The following is a 23459-nucleotide window of genomic DNA, read 5'->3' as shown; positions in this document are numbered from 1 at the left end:
CTCTACTAATAAATGCTACATTCCTCAGCCTGGAATAATCTCAGTGGCAAAAGGAACTGTGTGTTATTGCTGAAGCCCCCCAGCCATTGTCCAATAACTTTTTAACTTAAGGTTAAAAAATTAGTTTTCAGTGAAATTAGATACTGTGTGCATCTCAGGAAAGCAGAGACAAGGAAAAACCATTTTTAATGTCATCTCCAAAGCAAAGAAAATGCTGTAAGCAATACTGTGTTAAAAATTTAAGTCCTGCAAAAACAAAAGCCTTAAAAATGCAAAATGTTACTAATATCAATTGTAGAAACAATTTTAAAATATTTAACAGGTTCCTGCTTTCCCGTTTAGACAAAGAAAGGAAGATTGTGACGACACAGTAATTATACTATGTGCCACAGACTCACAGTTACAGAAAATATATGGTCATGGGCGTATGGATTTGCAATCATTGTTTAATATGGTGAATGCAATAAATAACTGAAAGACATTCTCGATTTATATATTTAGAGACATTCGTCTGAGTGTATTTTTTTGCTGTTGCACAGTATAAGCATATGAATAAAAGCTTGGTCCCACTGCAATCAGTGGTAAAACACCATTGCCTTCAATGAACAGACTTAAGTATTTACATATGTACACCCATACAGTAAATATCTTTTATTCTTATGTGTCGAAGCTTTACCCATTAATTTGAAGTCTGAGAGAATATTAGGTTTCTGGGCCTCTGAAAATGTATACCAAGTAATTTGGTGCAGAGATGCTTCCAAAATCGTATCGCTGTGATAGATCTTCTGGATTCATAGTTCTGCATCAATTCTGGTGTACACACTAGCTGTAGCCTGAAGGTACAATAAACAATGCAAGTTAGTAAGAGGGGCCTTGAATTTTTGTTTCAAATGAGCATTTAGTTTATAACAACAGGAATATATATGAGCAATGAGAAGATCAGGACAGTACAAGTTTAGACAAAAGAGATGGCTCTTTTACCTGAATTTTATTTTTCCCTTGCAAAGACAGCAAAAAAAAAAAGAAAATTTATTTTGTTTGATCCTATCCAAAAATTAAATAGAAATCCTGGTATCAGTGGACTTTGGATCATCAGTTGACTAGGAATATGTTCATGCTCATGTAAACAAATAAAAATTATTTTAATTTTCAAAGTTTCAGCAAATAGTACATGAAAGAAAAAACATCTATCTTATTCAAAAATCTTGCCCCATCAAAATAACTAGGACATTTTGAGTATATTCCATTCTAAACTCTTAAGGTGCTAAGCAGCTTCACAAGAATCAAAGTATTTGAAAATTTTTATAATAAAATTTAAGCCAGTAAAGAGCACTGAACAAATATTTGCAATCACCTGTCTGACCAAAACACTGTTCTAAATATTGTTTGTCTACCAGAATTTATTAGGAATAAATGAATGAGAGAGATATCTTTTGTCACCAAAACCAAACCCTCTGGGCCTAAGTAAATCGATCCTGTTCTTAGGCTTGTGTATTTTACAATTAAATAAGTAAGCTTCTGGTCCTTACCACTCAAAATCTAATTGCCCTAGTGGCTAAAAAATCTTTAAAAACCCATCATAATGCATTTATACATATATCTTCTGCTGACATGCCTACTGAATATTTTAATCTCTTCTTCATGCTTATTATCTTTACATTTTCATATATTCATGCAGAAATAGCACTTTTTTCCATTTTTCCAAAATTATGAACTAATCATATTGTTTTTCCACAAAAAGAAGGCAAGTTATCCTCTAAATAGTATTTCCCTTTTGTCTTGATGTGTTCTCAAATTAAAGGTAAGCCTGAATCTTGGCCAGACATAGACATCAGATTTCCACATACAACAAATGTAAATGAACATAGGAGAAAATTACTAATAAGAAAAGTTAATAATTCATTCATTTTGCAAATAGTTTTAAATGTATTTCATAGCAGGACTACCAAATTGATCTTCTAGTCCTAGTTGTAAAAATTCTCAAGAAATACTCATAATAGAGACTTAGTATTGACACAGGGCAAAGTATCAGTAGACCAGCATCTTAGCACAAATATTTCATTAATATTTCATTAATATTTTATACTAAGTCTTTTCAAGAATTCTAGATGTTCCTCTCCTTTGAACTGGCATTGAAAATTATTTCCTCTTTGCAGGGTGCTTCTCTTGCACTAAACAAAATACAAAGTGAACTCAATTTACACAAATTAGACAGCTAAGAAAGCAACACAAAACTACGGTAAAGTATCTAAAAATGCAATCACTACTGAAGACAAAAGAAAATAATCAAAAACAGTTTTGTAAATTGGCTCTTCCTTTTAAACTAATAGTCTTTGACACTTCTGTCTTATAAATCCAAAACCTTGTCAACACCTTTCTCTTCTTGTTTCTGTAGAACTAAGAGTTTTTCAGATTTGTAACTTGATAACCAAAGACCTATGACAAGGCTTTGCCCAATTGACCACCTTAGTAATCCTAACGCTGTAAGAGTCTGTTGGATATTTGCTAGGAAATTATAACACAGAAGTTAGTTAAAAAATAAGCCTGTGAGATCAGCTGCAGGCTGAAAGACAGAACATCGGACAATTCTGTGTTGTGTTTTCACAAGATCTCGCACAATGAGACTTTAATTGTTGCTATTAGCTGCTATTACAGTATCAGATTTGAATAACTGTGAATGACAACATATGGAAAACATAAATTTTAGGGGGATACCTATCACTGCTTATGTATGAAATCTTATCTGTGGTCTGATCCCCTGAGAACTCCAGCACCAGATAACGCCACTTGCTAGAAAAAATCATAAGGAGATACTGATAAATATCCTTCACTTCAACAGAAGTAAGCAGGCCTAAATGTAAGGCTTCAGTATATGGAGAGGAGAAAAACCTAGAAATATATAAAAATATTTAAGTTCTGTGAGCAGCAGATTCAAGAATACCTCACAGGAGTCTGTGTTTTATGACTGGGTTTTTCTAGTGCGATGTGACTTCCAAATGTAAGTCTAACAGTTAGGGCATTTATAATTTCTCCCTACTGCACAGATTCACTTTTGGTCATAAACATGCTTCCAACATCAATTCTTTCCTGCAGAGGCATTAATAATTGTTTTCTTCTCTATCCAGATGCTTTGTGAAAAATGTCCTCAAAATTATCATCTTTGATGCCTCTAGGTTTTTGTCAAATTGCATGGTTGAAATCCAGCAAATAGGAAAAAATTTAGCCCTAGAAAACAGATGCTTACAGGGATAAATTGTATTTCCTTCTGAGACCATGTTAAGCTATTGCAGGCAAAGGTTTTTCAGTTTTCATTCATTAATAATTATCAGATCATTTACAAAGACTTATTTACACTGATATTTAGGGATAGGTCTATGATCCTGGGATCTAGACCTCTGAGGTCGGCTAAAAACACTGGAACACAATCAAACTCCAGATCTAATGATGTGGCTAAGGATTGTGTCCTTCAGTGCAGATGTCTCACAAACTTATTTTTGAAGCTGCATTCTGCAGACCTCAGTGCAAGCCCAAACTGACAGAACACAGATTAAAAAAGAGGAGTAGGTCAGTTGGCAGGTCAGCCAAAGGGATGGAGTTACTTAGCCAGGCCTTCAGGCTGCCTCTACTTAGTAGAGCATCTCAGTGACCTCTGGACTAAGCCATGCTGGAAAGGAGCAAAGGTGCTTTAAAATTCCCTTAGCCATTTCCCTCATGGGCCAGATTTGCTGTTCAGCCCTACAAAGGTGATCTCCCAGTGTAACATTTGCTCGTGTTGAGTAGTCTGAAATAATGCTTGGTTTATTTATCTACTTTGGATGAGAACCAATCCCAAGGCCCTCAGCACATTGTTAATTAATTCCTTTCCCATGAGAAGAAAATTATTTCTTTCCTTATTTTTAACAGCCTTCGAACAACGTGAGGGTCTTTCTGGCTGCAAGGTAATTACAGAGCTGCTGCTTCTCACCTAAATCCTCTCACTATTTGCACAGAACATTTTTAGTATGCACTACATCCTTGTCATCCTTTAAATGTTTCTGTAATTAAATGCAATGCTGCCAAAAAGATGTTCCAAGTTGAATAAAAAATATTTATTTGCATGAGTAAACCGACTAATTACTTGGGCAATCTTACACAAATATTTTTCCCATAAGTTGTGTTTAGGAATAGAAAAAGTAACCATCAACTCAAGCATGCATTGAGGGGAAAAAAACACCAGTTTTACAGCACAGCCATTAATTTATACTTGATATACATCTCTATACTTGATTTCCCAGGAAAAAATAAATCTATTCTTTGCAAACACACAGTCCTGAACATGCATTGACTGTTATTGCAAGATTACTACTCTGCTGCTCAGCAGAACTGAAAACATGCTTACGTGCAGATGCTCTCTTTGAAACAAAAGACAAATCAAATAAACAGATTCAGACTGTGCTATTAAGCCACTCACCGGCCCCAACAAGAACTTGTGCTCCTACTGTGCTCTGTTTCTTCCACTGTATCACTTCATCAGAGATTTGGGAAACTCTCATTTCTACAAGCAAACAACTCTGCAGGCTGGCATTATCAGGACAGTCACACAGCTCCTTCTCCCTCTATCACATTTACTTGTCATAGATTATTTGGCTAGATTTTGATTTAGAGTAATTCAAAACAGGTTGTTGAGCAAAGAGAGAAGGCAGGGGCTTCCATTAAAGAAGGCTGTTAAGGTATTATTTGTAAAAGTAATAGAGCCCTTCCCCTTCCATGGAAAGATACCTGCTTCTTTTACATGCCCTAGGTCAAGTCCAAAACATGAAAGATATGTGAAAACATTAGCCCTGCTTATGCAAGCCAGAAGTTTTACAGACTCCTTGACATTCGATTATGTTTTCATTCATAACTTCAAATGAGTCATTTCATCCTACCACCTGGTCTCCAGACACTTCATCCCCCAACTTGGTTTGCTTAAGGAGTACTTCTTGTTCATCTGAATGTTTTGGGTACTAATTGGCAAAGGATTTCCCTTCCATTGTTTTTCATTCTGTGTTTTCGTGGTGGTCCTTTATCTAAGCCCATTCAAACACAGTTCTGCTTGCCAGGTACTGAATGCCCTTGAGCTGTGTTACATCACTCACAACTGCAAATAGTTTGCAGTGATCTCTCTTGGCCCAGCTATAATAAGAATGCTGTAGAAAGGGCTGGTGATTCTGTTTTGGATTTTAGTGTTTGGGTTACTCATGTTTCCATAAAACTGTGTGCAGGTCACAAAGCAACCACTGAACTGGATTTATAACCCTTATATGGGAAGTCCATCTTCCCTGAGATAGGATTCCTGCTATGCCTGAACTCAGCTGCAAAGTGCTGTATCAAGGCCTCAAGCCCTTCAATGGAAAATATTTATTTCAAAAATGGTTTTCTTCCTTAGTAAATACTTATTATGGGTTAGGGTGGGCAGTAACATTCACCTTTACAAAACTGTCCTTCAAAAATGCAGCAAAGAGCTTTTTTCCCCCAGAGGTCTGGGGGGAGAGGGGGTGACGCAGAAAAAAGGAGAAAAAGAAAAAACCAAAACAAACTATGTTTAAATGTTCATGACTAATTCTCAGATACATTTTATGTCCAGCATTAACAAGCTCAGGTCATCCACACACTAAGCCAAAAAAATAAGGCCTATCTAACCATAACTAGGCTACTGAAAAGACATGAAGGTAAAGCTTAGACAAATACCTCAAGCTTTAAAAAGAATGAAATTGTCTCTAGGTAACAATTCCTGGTAACAGAATGCTCTGCTTAACTCATTCAAGACTTTTAGCTGCTTGATGCAGCAAAAAATGTTAAACAGAATGTGCCACTATGCTTTTGAAAGGAAGAACACTATGCTAGTAATGACTCTGGAATATGTACATCAGTTATTTGATCCTAGAATTAAAACAGCATTTTTCAGATAGTCTTAACTTCCACAATAAGCTTAACTCTGCTTAAATTTCTGAGATGACTGTACAATCAAATGATGAGAAAAGAAGAAACAGGGTCAAGAGATGACAGTCTGGACAGTACATTTCCAGAAGTGAGTAAAAAGTTTGAACCTGTGATCAAGTCAATATTGTTTGTTCCAAAGAAGGTAGCACATCAAAAACATCTGGAGGTGTACCTGTGAGATCTCTGTGCAAATTCTTTTAGCCGGTATTTCATATATTATGTCTTTTAAAAAATCACATGTAGTTTGCTAATGCTACGTATCAAAAGAAAAAGAAAGAAACCTGGTTCCCCTTAGATTATGATCTGTTTCAAATAATGGCCAAATGCTCTCCTGGCTTAATTCCATTAAGAGCCATGGAGTCATGCCAGGAAAGTATTTGGCCCTAAGCATTTAATGAGCATGTTACTTGAAAGATTAGGGGCCAGTTCATGCTCTGGTATAAGCTGGTATAATTTCATTGCCTTACATGGAACTATGCCAGCTCACAATAGCTGAGGATCTAGACTCACAAGTACATGAAGTTATTTCTGCCCTAACAAGTATATGTGGCTCATATCCTCAAGTATGCTCAACTTGTCAAACACTCTTGCAAAGATCAAGCCTGGCCTGCAAAGATTCCCCACTCCTGAAAATGTCTAAGTGATAATTTCTTTAATTTTTATATAACAGTTGAACAACATGGGATTCTCTTTCTATCCCCCTAGGCCGTCAAGTAAGGATTCTGCTAAATGCATACTTCTGAAGTAATATCTAATTTGGCTCTGACTACTATGAAGTTACATTAAGGCAAAAATTATTTCATGTTATATTGTCAGTTATGTAAAAGTCATAAGTCATTTTTACAATCTACGTCTATAAATCTCGGCCTTCTTTGTTTAAGATAATATCATCCTGCCTCAAAACAATGCTGGAACGCAAAATTAATAATGCACAAAAACTCCCGTTCTCTGATGAAGGGTTATTATTCTTCATGCAATGACATTCAAAACTAATCTTCTCATTCTTTTTCCTATTACTAAGTACATATACTCTTTGGTATGTTTATCAATTTTTGCTCATGGTTATGAATTCTAAATCATTAGGGCAAAAGCTAACTTCAGTCAAAGGCTTTAAATTAACAATTGCAAAATACAATAAGCATCCCTCATACTTTCTTCCATCTCAGCTGTTGGATTTAATACGAATATAACATTTCTAATCCTACCAAATATGCTGGAAAGCAAAGAGATGGACTAAAATCTCTGTCCTTAAGAAGGACTAAAATGACTCAGACTAAACAATGTCAGAGTTTTCAGACAATGCCATTTTAGTAAAATCCTTAAGGATTTTAATGGAATGGACATATGACCAGTTCCTCTGCTAGATTTCTGCTTTGTGGTGGATTCCAGACAAACAAGTGGAGTAGTTTCAAGATAAAAAAAGAAAGAGAACAGCATGCCATTCAAAAACTTTAGGAAGACTTTAGAAAATTTTCAGTAAGTAAAAGAAAACACACTGACTTAACACATAACTACACTTAAAGTATTTGCCAGCTAGACAGTCTGTAAAGTTCTAGGCACAATGTATTGCCTTGGCTGATTGAAAATATATCAAATAATCATTTTAATCACTTCAAAATATGCTGAAGGAAACTCTGGATAAGAATTGTCGTATAGTCTTCACTTAATTGAAGATTTTTCTGAAATATATGAAGGAAGTATGCAAACAGTGCATTTATGTAATAGGAATGGTTTGCAATATAGCATTAGGGCACTCTAGGGCATGTTTTATTGGTTCATTAAATCTTGCCTCAGGTGTGTTCTACCACTCGAGGCAAGTATTAATGGACCAATGAAAAAGACCCTGGTGTATTTTAATGCCATAATATTATGTCTGTCTACATTTAAATTAATTTTTTAAATAGCTTTTAAAAATAATTTTCCTTGGTTTTAATATATCCTTCCACTATTTAAAATTTTCTAGTAGAAATACGAAATGGCTAGAAAACAAAGACAGAAAAGTCTACTGTCTAATAAAAATATAAGTACTTCCTGAACTGTAAAAATGTTAACGTTTTTACTTCAAGTGCCATTTTATACATTCACTTTTTCTGTTTTGTGATTCATTCTCATATCATAAATCCAGTATGAAAGATAGCTATATAGATCTGTTTCTTTTCCTTATTAGAATCCATCAGAATCAAGCTCTTAAAACTTAAGCTGTATTCCCTAGACAGCTGCTAGGTGATACAAGAATCCTGTCTGTTTTTCTATAGATGGACAAGCTGATAGTCTGTAATAAAAACTGCAAGACCTTTTTCTGCCAGTAGCAGACACAAAACAGGAAAGCACAACCTTGGAGATAGATTGTTTTGGGGAAGAAGAAGAGGAGGAGTAATAGCCAGCTCAATTTATGAAATATTCTATTTCACAATTTCTGCAATAAAGAGCATTTCCCATCACCTTTCAGAACAGCAAAACAATGGAAATCTCAGAAAATTTCCTTCAGGTGTACTGGGGCTTTTGTCAACATCCTGGTATCAGTCAGTAAACACAGCAATGTCGCAGAAAGCAACCTGAGTAGGAATAGCACACCTAAGAATAATAAACTAAAATTTCAAGGCATGAAGGCACCCAACATTTTGAAATATATAGGCCTGTTTGATTGGAGCAAAATTACATGGTACACAAGTGTCTCATAGCATGGCCTTCCCCTGGAAAGTGCTTTGTTTGTTTTTTTTTTTTTCTTTCCCCAAAGTAATCATTATAATTTCCAACGCTGCAAGTGAGGTTGCAGAGTTGACAGTATAGACTGGTTACACGAGACTAGTGATGAGGGCCTTGTTGAGAATAAGAAATATCTGAATGCATTCAACTGCTGCTAGTTTAAAATTTCCTGGAAGTCAGTCACATACTGTCTGATAAATTCTGCTCACACTGCAAGTTTATATTTCTTTCATTAGATGGACTACGAAGACTGGAAGCTGTTGAAGGGACACGTGGGACATATGCCCCACTCAGAGCATTGCCTTGGCTCCTGAGTTACCCTTAGATCCACAATGATTGCTGATAGGGCAAACTGTGTCCCAAATCAGCTTAACAGCATTTAAGAAACACTTTAATGTGGGTAAGTCCAGCTTTAAAAACTGCTAGTAACTGTTTCAGTGATCTCCTTTGAGTCATGCATCATCAACTGCTTACTCCTTGTCCTACTAGACAAGAATTTCACCATTGTTTTGGGACCAGGACATGTTATTGTCTCGCACATAGTATGCTACCTTCCTAGAAAGTCTATGGAAACTCGTGGCACCATGCATGCTAGTCCAGTATGGGAAAGCATACAAGTGACTGTGTCCTACAAGAAACACTTACTTAGTTTAGTACCCTAAATTAGGTACCATTCCTGCTGTATAGGTTATTTAAATAGATAAAGCAGATTAAGTACTAAAGGACTTACTACATATTTTTTAATGATTAATTCTCTTCTTGTGTGCAAGATGTGTTCTCACAATGTAGAGAAGCATAAAAAACAGAGTACAAAATATCCTAGGATTCTCCTGTGTCAACCAGTGATGAATGGCTGTCTTCAGCTTGGTTGCAAGGCAGATAGGATGGTTTTTGTGCGAGAAATGTCCTTCTAAACTACCAGTAAGTAGCAAGACCTGCCTGCCAAGTCCCCTCAGTCTACAAAGAAATTGATTGTGTCACTATTCCAGTGCATGAAAATTAATGATTCCAGGACTGGATGAAACTTTAAGTTTATTTCTACATCAGGAGGCACAAATAGTTTTAAAGTAATGACCAAGACACTTTGTCACCAATACACAATCCAAATGTAAATACCCAGAAATTACAGGTACATAGATTATGCTAAAAAGCTCAGCAAGATATCAGCATTGCTTATTGTACATGAAGTGTTTTTGAAAGGAAATGCAAGAGTAGAGCTGCCATTTTTTTCCTCTAATTCTGCTAGTTAAACCCACTAGAGATTACACCTAGAGCTGTAGTTCTAGTGAAACCACTTGAATTCACATTAGATTTATCTCACCCTATAAAAGCACAATTCATTAAACAGACTGATAAAACTGGTCTGTTTAAACTAAGGCAATTTTATCACAGTCATTTCAATTATTTAACACTGCTTTCTTAAATCAGTACTTAAAGCTTTCCTTTGACAAGTATTCTTTTAAATAAATGAGCTGCAATTTAAACAATGAGAAAATAATGACCCAGAACAATATATACAATTAGGGAGATATTTTCCAAATATAAATGCTCAGTATATTTTAAAAGTTATGCACAATGTCTCGGGCAATGCACACTTACACATTGAAGTGACTCTTACAGTTGATGATGGGATCATCCAAATAACTTCTAACCCAAAGACTAACTCTTAATCCCAAATTTTGACAAAGTTTTACCATGACAACATTTTTTGACAACTTAGGAATGTCCAACTCAATCTTGTCCAGTTCTCCTCACAGGACAAAAATTATGGAAATGTTACAGTGTTGCCATGAAGCCAATGACACATTTAAAAGAGCTTTTCACTGAGCTATAGTGGCATACAGGAATTTGAACCAGAGTGACCAAGTCAGATGTTATAAACAAAGCTCAAACTGGTATGAGCTCTACAAGCACTTTTGTATACTTCTGCTAAACTGTTTTGGGCTTTTTCTTCTACATAAAAAACATTTTTTTAAACAGAAGACCTGCTCAAGCACTGCATCTTTCCATTTTTTTACATCATGGAACTACTGAAATCACTGAAAGAGCATGAGTTTTAGTTTTTAAAGACCCTCTAATCAAAGGGACCACTACAGTACCTTTGGGAGGATCTGGATATGCCTTCCCAATTATTACTTTTTTCCATTACTTTTATTCCAGCTGGTATATCCACTACGGTGACTTTTAAAACAAATCTAGATCTCTCTCTCAATAAGCTGCATACCTAATTTGCCTAACTCTGCATACAACAAAATGCATCATGGATTTTAGTTTTAAGACTACCTGCAATAAAGCTAGATAAGACCCTGAGGTATAATTTATTCGTTCCTTATTGAAGCAATTTTCTATACTGAATTCACAGTCATACATACCAACAATGAAATGCTGAACCAAATTTTAGCCACAAGAGAAATTCATTGCATAAAGTCCATCATAAATAAGTTTACAGACTTTTAAAATGAAATAAACTTTCCTATAGGTACTCATTTGACTTAGTCATGCATTGCTAAGCATTCACCATGCCATAACAATTCAAATTTAAGCTTTCCTTGTTCAAAGATAGAGCAATTAGCCTTCAGGTTATTTCAAAGGGAGCAACAGCCCTCATCCAGCCCTGAAGAGAGAAAATGGTTCAGGGAAAGAGTTGTAAAACCAAATATTTAAATTTTCCAACATTTTCATGCTTAATCAGCAGTACTCCCATGTTTGGGAAACACTGCAAACTCTGACAAACGACAATGTTACAGGGGCCCTCTCACTACAAGAAAGATTGAGGTGCTGGAACATGTCCAAAAAAGAGCAGTGGAGATGTTGAAAAGATGAGAACCTAAGTGTGATGAGGAGCAGCTGAGGGAGCTGGGTTTGTTTAGCCTGTAAAAAGGGCTTTCAGGAGACCTCATCCCTCCTTATAACTACCTGAAAGGAGGTTGTAATGAGATGGAGGTCAGTCCCCTAGGTGACAAGTGACAGGCTGAGAGGCTATAGCCTCAAGTTGTGCCAGGGGAGGTTTAGACTGAATATTAAGAATTTATTTTCACTGGAAGGGTTGTCAGTCATTGCAACACCTGCTTAATGAAGTGGGGCAATAACGATCCCTAGAAGCATTCAAAACATGTTTGAATGTGGCACTTGAGAACACAGCTTAGTAATGCACATGGCAGTCCTAGGGTAATGGGTGGACCCAATGATCTTAGAGGTCTTTTCAAAGATGATTCTACAATTATACATTCACAGGTACCACAGTAATTACTTCTCCCTGACCATACCCATTCACTTATTACAATGCTTGGCTTGAAGTTGATCATCATGTAGTCTAACAATATACCTAAATCTGAAGGGTAGTGATCACGACTCAGCCCTCAGGACATAAAATTCAGGTAGGTAAAATTCAAACTTCATACTACATAAACATCTCATTTTAAACCTGAATCAAAATTGTGTCTCAATGCAAGAACAGAAGCCTTCTTTTATGGAAGCAAATTACGAAAACAACCTCTCATGTCAAGCGTTATAAAGATCCCATGCGCAACCAACACCAAGTCATACTTTATTTTACTACTTATTTTGTATTGACTGATTTTGTATCTATATGTATTTACTACATATTCTACTACATATTTTACTCCCCCAAGAGCTTGTCCAAAGTCAGTGGAGCTACTCCTGCTATTAAATCCTTTTCTGTTCAATGGTGAGACTGACAGATTCTGATTCTCATGGACGTTTAGATCATCACTGTTGATGCCATTGTCAGATATGAAAATGGGCTGCTTCTATCAGTATTTGTCTTTTTAAGCTTATGAGAGAAGGCAGCTGCTTGGCATAAACAAATTTCAAAATTTGAAGACTTCTCAGCTCAAACTATTCTGAACACAAGTCTGCAATTCCTTTTCAAACTACAAAGTTTGTAATATTGGCAAATGATGCATAATTAGTGATGAGATTAAAAAGAAAGAATACGAGTATATTTTAGCTTACGCAGACTATTCCTATACCATCAGTTGCTGACATGCAGCCCTTGAAAAATAAACAGATGTATGCAATTGCTACACAGACCTCCTGTGTGGTATAAATAGATACTCTGCTAAATATAAAAACAGCGGGCATGCACAAAAATACACATGCACTGAGGATTAGTTACAGGGGAGCTAACAGAAAGACAATGCCTCCTGGGTTTGCAGGGCAAATGTAATTTCTATAATGAACCTTTATTTTAAAAAATTCTGATAGTTTTAGACCCAGGCAATAAGGTAGAAGTTTTTGTAAGAGAAAGTAGCACACTGACAATATCATGAAGGAGAGAATCGATTCCAAACAAATGAATATTAAATAGCTAGACATCAAAAGAAAGTACACAATTGTTGCTTTAGGAAGGAGAGAGGGAAAGCCACATCATTTTCAACAATCATCAGTAGCCAAAAAGCAACACGAACCTACCATTAGTGTTTACTGATGATAACTAGATATGCTTCTGTTAGTATTCCAGAGCCAGCCCTGCCATAGTAATGTTTATTATTACTCTTTGTAGCTGTAGGCATCTAGAAGCTCACTGTGTCTATCCCCTTCTCATCATTTTAAAAAGATTAATCTTTAGACAATGATCTGCTGATATCATTAATCTTAGTCTTGAACTTCTTTGTTGTTCTTGCCCAGTAATGAACAGTAACACAAAAAATGCCTTTCCTTCAAAAACAACAGGGACCTGATTTGTTGATTTGTTGGGACCCTGCACTTGGAGTAATTTTTCACTGCAGCACAGCATCAATGTAAGATGGCCACCCAGGTGAGACATCCTTGTTCACTAAATCACTGCCCCATTTTTGTGCCAAATTAAATCTGCTTATGTTAATATAATTATAGCTGCTGCCAGAGTAGAAAACAGTGCCAGGGTTTCAGTGCCACATGCACTTCATGACACAGATGGGTCTGCGGTCCAGCACTGTACCACAAATGTATTCCTCTTCTTTGTATTACAGAGACAGAGACTCTATGGCAAAGGGTAATAAAGTTTTTCCAGAATTACTGCTCAAATGTTCAGCTGCTCACATATTTTGCCCTCAATAAAAACTCCAGAACTCACCTCTCTATGAAGCTTGTCACTTATACACTTTCATTTCCCCAGCTTTAAAATAATATTCATTAGAAATAAGAAAAAAAATATTCCTTGTTCCAGAAACATTGACAAGTAATTTTCATCTGCATCTTCCAGGAAAAAGAAGTCTTATTCTTAGCAGAAATTTATACTCACTAAAAAATGGAAAAGTTTCATTTTCCTTTTTTTTCCATTTTCTTTCAAATAGAATATTTTCCATTAACACCAAATTCACTGGAAAGTCCAGCTCTCCAGACAGCGATGCTGTTTCACACCAGTTAACCCATGTCTAGTAGGGGATTATTCACTCAGATAAAAGCCAGATATATGACTTCCAAATCTAAGCTCTCTGCATGAAGTAGCGCATTCTCTTCCTCAGAACTGCTGGTGAAACAGTGCTAATATATTTAAGCTTGTTCATGACAAAACTATTAACTGGGTTCTTTTTCTATTCAGGATATCTTGGCTCCTTAGAGTTCCAAGCACTGGAGAAATTAATTTAATAATATGTACCTCACATAGGCACAGATTCTCTTTAGTACAGTCAATAAAACACAATATTTTAAAAATAAAAAGAAAGAGGTTATAAAAATAATGAAACTTTGATGCAGCAAGGAAACTTTCAAAACTTTTGTTTGTGAGAAGTGTTACAATTTTCATCCATCCATTTCAGAGCACCTTTCACAATTCCTCTTCCCAACCAATGTAAATTTCCCTATATAACTTCCTGGCTAGATCTACTCTTTCACATTCAGGTAAATTCTCACAGTGTGCCACCCACACAGATATTGCACTCTTTTTCTTATGAGTAAAGTCAATGCCATTCAAATACATGTATGCAGATGATTTTTTTCCTTTTCTCATCACCAGCAACCCAACAGCTCCGGGAAAAAAAGTGAAAAGAGCAACATGCTCAAGAGAAAGTATTTATAGGAGTCACCTGACAAGTTTCGTCAGTATCACAAATTAAAACTAGTGCTTCCCAAATTATACAGTACAGATAAAATCTTGGAGCAAGGTCTTCTCTTTGTCACTCTTATTGCCCATTTAGTCAGTAAAACAGAATTTCCCAGAGTTATCCAGGAGCAGAATCTGTACCAAATTTACCCCATGATCTCCATCCTGTAAAAAGCTAATCTTCTACTTTATGTATAGCTCCAAGACAAACCCAATATTCTATCAGCTATTCAGTTATGGCTGCCCTAACAAAAACCAAAATACATGCTCTCTAATAATCTATTTTTTGGGATAAAATTTTCCACCCTACATCTTCACCCAATGTTGACATATTTTAATAATAAATTAATATTAAATTCTTTTCAGACCCTTATTAGTGGGAAGGTAAAATAAAAAGCATTCCAAATGGGTAAAAGAAAATCTACCCAGATTTTTAACCACAGATAAAATGATGGAAGCGGACAATGTTTAAACTAAGTGCATGAGAGTATGATTTAAATATGCATAGGCTTTTCTACCTCAATTACAATTTGCAAGCACAAAGAATTCTAAGCCATAAGGAAGAACAAAGTGCAAAAGAAAAGCAAGCAAAGCAAAGCAAACAAAAAGTAAAAACTGTTCTAGGTTTTTAGTTAAGTGATTAAAGATAACTTTTGCTTAGACACAAAATATAATAATGGGATCTTATTCTATCACCATTAAATTTTACAGCAAAATTCCCATTCACTTGACATGGGACAGTGTTAAGGAAGAAAAAGGAAGAGACAACAGAATTTAGTCCTTCTAAATGCAGATTTCGTTGCTGTCGCTGCAACAAATTACCTGTGCAACCTGCAAGTAAAATACTCAGAGCCTGATTCAGCTCACTGGTGTTCTGTCTATCTGGAACTGAGGTCTCTTCATGCACATACAAGGGTGAGGAGAAAGAGGCTGAATGGCAGCAGAAACAGAGATCCATAGTCCTCCACAAAGTGCCAGAGACCAGTGAGTAATTTCCCATGTTCCTCTTATCTCCATTCATTTAGAGATCCAATATGGCTGGGCTTCATTCCCTACAAAATAACTTCTGGTGCTCTTTGTGTTGTCCAGAAGAAGTGAAGGTAATTCCTGTGGCAGAATGGGACTGGAAGCACACAACTTATAGCATCCCTGACTCTGATTCTCAGCTGCAAAGGGAAGGGGTACTGCAATTGTACAGCAGTAGAGAATTCACAAAGTTTAACTACAGATAAAGAAAGCAATTGTCCAATTTTTAAAACTTGACATGGGAAACATAGTGGACTCCAGAAGCAACAATTCAGCTTTTTTGTGGACATCTTGCCCCAGTGTTCTTGTTTCTTCTCTGTAAAGCATAAAGCTACTTTATCATGTGATATAATGGTGCAATACCTGATACATAGCTTTTTCCTTTCTTGACATTATACTTTTTAGCAGCAGAATATTTACATATTGTCTGAAAATAAAACATCTTGAGAAGGTATTTTCAAGGTTTTGTTCAAAATAACCCAAACCTGAGAAACCTCACAAATATATTTAGAATTTCCATCAGTGAAGTTTCTTTAAAACATCAAGCTTGTGCATGTTTCTTTACAGTTTAGTAGCCTAGAAGAATTGAGATGAAAGACAAGAAGCTGCAAAAAGTTAGAGCCCTAAACAAAGTACAAATAAAGCAGAAAAAAACAATACAAATTATACCAGAGCAAACAGTAGAAAAACTAATCACCCACTCCACTGCAGCAAAGGAGCTATCCAGCAAAATCTGACTGAACACCTTGTTTCCAGGTTTTGTTTGTTATTTTTTTAGACTCTGTTAAAATATTTCTAATATATACAAGCAATGACTTTGAAAAGCAGTAATTGCAATATAAAATTTTGCTTAAATTTCTTGGGCACTGATTTGTGTACAGGCTTTTATACCAAGTTCCCACGAAGCCATAAAACGTTTAAAATACTGTCTGTGCAAATGCAAAATTTATGAATTCACACATCTCTGGTTGATTTATGTGAAATAATAATGCACTATTTAATGCTTAAACATGGCTAGAAGCAATGCTAGGCTATCAAGATGTACAATGAAATAATAGATTTATAAGACGGATAACCTTCCTGCCTAGAGAAGCTTGTTTAAAGGTGTTGTACAGATATATTAAACTATATGTAATTTTATACTAACTTAATGCTGTAGGCCTATACTGCAAGCAATAAAAGATTACTGCCACAGTATTTTCAATAATAAAATGATCTGGCTATTCAACATAAGGTATCAGAGGAGTGAAAAAAAATTTCTTTATGATTTCAAACTTTTTACTCCTCTCTTTTGATTTAATTTCAATATTTAACTGTTATCTTTGCCTTTCACAGCTCACTGTCATCAGCTCTCATCTGATTTATCAAAATTATTTTTATTTCACCCTTCAAGGGTGCCAGAGCCTCTCTTTCTCTGTGACACGAAATAATAACATATTCAAAGATATTTGCATTAAAATAAAAGGGACTTTGTGCAGGACATGGTGCCTCTTACAGGAACAGATTTCTGCTGAGGTAGAAAATACCATTATTCCCTTATGATGAGCAGCAGCTTCTATCAGTTGCTCTTTTCTGGCAGGGCATACAAAAGGAGAAGGATCCAGACCTTAAGTAGACAAGAAGGATACAATATTGCATAGCAGCTCACAGTATTTATTGATATTATCTAGACTACTTCTAATGGACAATGGGAAAAACAAAACCTTAGCATCACATATTCAAGAACTTTTACCATTAGTTCAGTGACAGGCATCCTCTCAAATACATGCTGGAGCAGCACCCATGGAGCCTACGCGTTCACATATATCTTTCTCAGGAAAGCTCACAGTTTATTTGACTGTTCATTCTTTAATTCAGTACTAAACAAAAGGCTTTTAAATAAAAGGCCCTTTCAGGCAACTTTCACACTATAAGGATATTTTCACAGAAATTCTGATTCACAACTTACCCTTGGGAAAAAAACTCACATTAGAATCTGACAATGAACAATTAGTCCTATGGTTTTTTCTTTTTCATTTTTACTTTCTTCTGCTGATTTTTTAGTTGTTCATGTGAGTAGGTTTTCTTAAGTCTACCAATGAAAAAAAAATTTGAGTTCAAATACACTTAGTAGGCAATTTTATTTAGTAGACAGAAAATTAATGCATTTTTCTTAGTGCATCTCTTACTAAGATTACCACAGATTTAATCCTGCTCTTCTTTGATAGCTTCAAGTCATGAGAGAGCTCAGACCCCACAGTGAAAGTTGATGAGTTTTCAAGTGACTCTAGATCTTGGTATGCAATTACTGGCTTATACATGTGAGGGGAAAGCAAAGTGGTCTAAAGCAGTTGTAGGCAGCTAGCACAAAAACTAGACAGAACAGCGGTGCTCCAGTAAAAAAACTTCAGCTGAAATAATTTCCCAGTCAACCAGTTAGCTAGACAAACCCAGTAAACATCCTGGGTTTGGCTTTGCATTTCCCTGAATGAGTGCAGCTCTCCTCTTGCACATGGACTGGTCAGTCGGAGTGAGGCAATGTTCATGTTGCACCTGAGCCCAGCTGAGGTGTGTGAATCTGGCAGCTCTGCAGTGGTCAGCCTCAGGGGATTTCCAGAAAGCAATGAGAGGATGCATCTTTTCTGACTTCAGATATTCAGAAGGTGCATGCCTGCTCATGACACCAGCAGTGGTAGTTCTACTTTTAACCTGTTGATTACCTAAGGATGGTCAAAATGAATTATATCCTAGATACCCATTTCTTTACACTAAAAGCAGACACTACAGGATCAGGTTCAGCATTCTACTTCGTATTCTAAAGACGAGTTCCCTCCAGAGGTCTTAAGGAAGTTTAGATTGTGGTCAATACATTCTCTCACTCAATTTGAATGTAAATTAATAAAGAATATACAAGCTATATGATGAGTTTGTTATATAGAATAATTTGAGTTAACGGTGTCTGCAAGAAAGAGAGGAAGGAATCCAGAACTCATTGCAGTGATTTGCCCTCATTCAGTGGCTATACTGGGCATCCAGATTGAGGCACATTATTACACATTCCCATACTCCTCAGAGCTTGCAAAACTGCTACCCCTTACACAGAACAGGAAGAAGACCCTCATTTTTATGTCGCCAGCAAGCAGGTTACAATTGATTCTAGTTTATATTAAATTGGTCTTTGATGATGTTCTACATTTTCAAAGTATCCTAGAGACTTTCAACTAAACCTTTTAACACCCTAATGAGACAGGGGAATTGCTGTTCTGCCTCCTTGTAAATGAAGGAATGGAAAGACAGATATCACAGGCTATGCATTTAAAACCATTTGCTAAATTTGAGTAATTCAGTATCTGGATTCTCATTTTGGGACTCCCAAAGCATAACTTTTAAAGGTAATCAGTACCCACTGCTCTGAGCTCAACAGCAGCTGAGATCATTCACCTCCTGCTAAAAATCACACTGTAGACCTTTCAAAGCAGGCACACAAGAAGCAAAGCACAAAAAATACTGGGCCTTTCTGAACATGTTTTGCTGAATTACTGGCTTGAAATAATAATTTTTAAAATTGTATCCACTCTAACATAAATTAACAGCACAGAAAGGGAAGCAAACACTACACTTGAGCATGTAAATCATTCATCGGTATATTGCACAACTACTTATGCATGTTAGTTTCCAATTTCATTATTAGTCACTTTCTTATTTTACAGAAAAGCAAAGCACACACCACCATAAATACTCTGGTTTACTAGCTCTATTTTTTCTTCTGTATTTATTCCATTCTCAACAGTGGTTAACATCTAACAAGCGTTCTAGGAGGCAAGAAGTTTGTTTTGTGCCAATGACACTTTTAATAGCTATTTAAAACCAGATGAAGTAGAGTGTAGACAGCTTTATATACATATACATGTTGAGTCTTCTTTTTAACCAGCAAAACCACTTTTGCAAAGTTTAGAAACAAATTAATCCAAATTATCTTTCTTCCACAAATGCTAGCCGCAGGTGAAGAATATTTCCTGCATTTTCAGAACCTAAGCAAATATTATTTCACGTCAGTGTGGTACTGAGTATTTATGGCTAAATGTGCTGCAGAGGCTCAAACAAGCTGGTGAAGGGAGGTGATGGTTACAGAGGCTTCATGAATCATGACATCTCATGGGCTCAAAATTTATTCTACACTTCCCCACTTGGGAAAGAAAACAACTTGAAAAGAGAGGTAAAATAACCCCCACCAGGAACACAGTTACTCTCTCCATCCCTAAACTCTGGGCAAATCCAGCCACTTTTAACTCTGACAATAAATACTGACAACTCTGACTCTAAATTCTCCACTTGAAAAAATGCCCAATAAAATTATTGCAACTAGAGTTCTACAATCATGGAGGAGAAATACAAAACAAACTATATATTATCATATGTGTATTTAACAACTATAATTACCAGCATTTAGAGCAAAATTCTCTCTTCCATTAACTTCAGATTTGCCACCAAGATTTGATGCAGGATACATGATGAAACTTGCCTTAGGTAACCACAGGAGGACCAAAAAAAACTAGCCTCATCCAAGGTCATTTTTAACTAAGTTGTAGCAAAATTACTGTGAAAACTTCAAAGTAGATAATAAAAATTATTCCATATGGGCATACTCCCTGAGGAAGAATTATATAATACCAAATAATAAACTCTGATATAACACACCACAAGTAGACAGACTTCTACATACTATTATGCTCTCTAGTTTCATAATACCCTGCTTAAAAAAGATTAGCTCACCATTAAAAGTACTCAACTTATTTAAAACTCTACTTCAATTCACAACATAAAACATTGCAAAGTGTTATAAATGTATTAGAAGAGTAAAAATATTTATTAAACAGAGCATTAAAAAATGAGCAACATTTCAATTTAGATGTTGAAAATATCCTGCAAAATCCAAATATAACATGCTAACATGCATCTCAGCTTGTTCAGTTTTCTCAAAATCACTCACATAATCTTAATGCTTTTTAGAAGACTGAGTAGTTCTGCAACAATTAAATTCTAGAAAGGAATGTTTGTTGAATATGCAGACTTCCAACTAAAAAGATAATGACAAATAAGATTGATCATGAAATTATCACAACCTTAACTTCAGTGTGATATAAACTGAAAATGGAGCATAGGTCAGTGAAGGGACAGACAGAGACCATACTTCAATGCAAGGTCACCATCAGGGTATTCTCATAAACAAATACAGTCGTTGGAACATTTCAACAATCTACCTATTGTGCACAAGGTGTGCTGGTCTAGCCAGTAACTTTTTTCAAGAAAAACTTCCCAAGATTTTCTTAAATTGAGGAACATCTTGCGTATGCTACATGCTTATACTGCTTAAATTAGGATATTCTAAATATTTAAGGTGTTCTATGAGACAGTGGGTGCATATTTCAGTGCACGGTTGAACATATGCCATATTAATGCTGTGAGAAGTCACTGGAGATACAAACTGTCACAGCACAGATTATGTATTTATTTATACACATAATCTGTTTATTTATACAAATATACTAATTATGTTTCTTTCTCTCCAAAATTACATCAAAAGACATCAATTTCTCTCAACCAAAATCAATAAAACACAAAACAATCACCCAAACAAAATAAACTTATTTTTGATCTCTACTATTCTCATGTAAATGTAAAGTCTTTATTGTCAGCTTGAACTATTTTTAGCTAAGTCTCCCAAAATTGTTTTTATTCCCATATACATATAACTAAAAACAATTAGCTGAACTTTCTAAGAAAATGCTCTGTTAGGCTATGACTAAGAATGTAAAGTTTCAGAGCCCAGGAGGGAATTTTCTGCAAAATTACAAGCAATTGAACATTTCCACTACAATTAATCGTGTGCCCTAGGAAATGTACATCTTGGACAATTAAATTTTCTCCCACTTATTCTAAGTACAGCATTTTCAATTGGTCATAACGTTTTCTTGACTCCATTTTCTTAAAGTGGATGGTTCTCCTAAGAGCGTTTCTATGTCTCATTTTAATGTTATGTCTATCAGTATGTTTTACATTTTTACTACTAGGTGTTTGAAGCAATACTTCTACACTTGTGTTTAAGAGCCTCAGAGTAATTTTATTTCCCTGAATGCAAGGTATTGCAGCTCCAGCTGACTTCAGTAAATATACATGAGAGATCTAGACACTACAAACAGAAAATTAAATTTCTCTAAAAATAAGTTTGATAATTTTGGTACCGGACAAAACCTCAGTCCAAATACTAATTATTCACAGAACTTGAGATCTTTTGATGCGATGAATGCAATTGTAAAATTTCATCAGCCAACAATCCGCTCTAGTTGCTTTCAGTTCAGAGCCATTGACCCTAAGAAACAGAAGATCAGTCAAATTATGCATTTGAGTGTTGATCACCTCTTATCATTACCAGCAATTTTAAATTAGTTGAACCAAACTACTAAACAGAAACACAGAAACAAAACTAAAAGCAAAAGGTACCTTGACATAACACACTAATGCATTCCAGTGTCATCCAATACACAAAGCCTTGCTGTCCTGAGGGCACAATGTACAAGGGCTTCTGCAACTCATCTCAGACCAAAGTGGCATCCTGACAAGCAAATAATCTCGGCAACACAATGAGACTCAACAAGTAAAGACCAGTTCAAAGCCAACTGATATTTTTTCTAACAGTTACCTTGCTATTTAGGCACTAGTATAACTTATATTGCAGATTACAGCTAGAAAGCTTGCAAAATACTCTACCATGGCATGTTTCACTTCCCAGGTGCCAAAACCATTTTGCACAGAGTCTTGAGCTATTGGGAAAAAGAGTAAGGAAATAACATTTTGTCTCATCTCTCTGCCTACCTGCAAGTTACAACCTTCTCCAACTGAGGAAAAACTGACCTGTGAATTCATTTTCCCTCCACTCATCTACTTGCAGAAAAGGAGCTGTAACAGTGTCAGGCAGCTGAAGGATGCCTGAGAATTATACCTGGTGTTGTTCTGCCTGCCAATCTCATAACAACTGCAGGAACTGGACAGAGGTCCCCAGTGCCAAAACCCAAGCAAAGTAAATGAGATTCCAATATATTTTTAAAATAATGTTTGTGTGCTGAGGGAAAACACAATTCTTTCCCCTTTCCAATCAATGAAGCCCAGTGTCTGCAATTACCTACAGGGAGGTTTCTATGCAGTAAGGAAGAATTACATGTTTTTGGCAGCAACATTCCCAGGCTTAAAGCCTCTAACTTTATCAGTCATTCCTGAGTACTTTAAATTCTCTGCAATCTAGAAATCCTGTGGATGTGTAGACTAGCAGTGTAACAGAAACAGCACTAATAGACCCCCCCGGATTGCTCAAAGTCTCATATTCACCTTTCTTTTTCTTTTCAATTCGCTGTACTTCTCAAAGACACTACTATTGAAAATTATATTATTTTAATGTTGCATAAACAATGAGGTTGTAAGCTTTTCACATGCAAAGCAATCAAGCTATCAAGTCTGCATTAAGCAACTTCTTTCCTCTTTTTCCCACCCCCAGTTGTAAATGCAGAACACAATATGCTCACTGTAATTCTAAAGAGTTAATAAATCCTAAAGTAAAGAAATATCTTTGTGATTCTGAAAGAGTCCTGAGATGGTTCAGCAATCTTAGATTTGCATTTAGTTGCAATGCAGGAAGAAAAACAAAAGAAAAAAAAAGTTGAAGTGCCATCACAGAAGCAGTTGATAC

The sequence above is a fragment of the Taeniopygia guttata genome, chromosome 2 (genome assembly GCF_048771995.1).
Source record: "Taeniopygia guttata chromosome 2, bTaeGut7.mat, whole genome shotgun sequence".
Taxonomy (NCBI): Eukaryota; Metazoa; Chordata; class Aves; order Passeriformes; family Estrildidae; genus Taeniopygia; species Taeniopygia guttata.
This window is presented reverse-complemented; position numbering follows the sequence as displayed.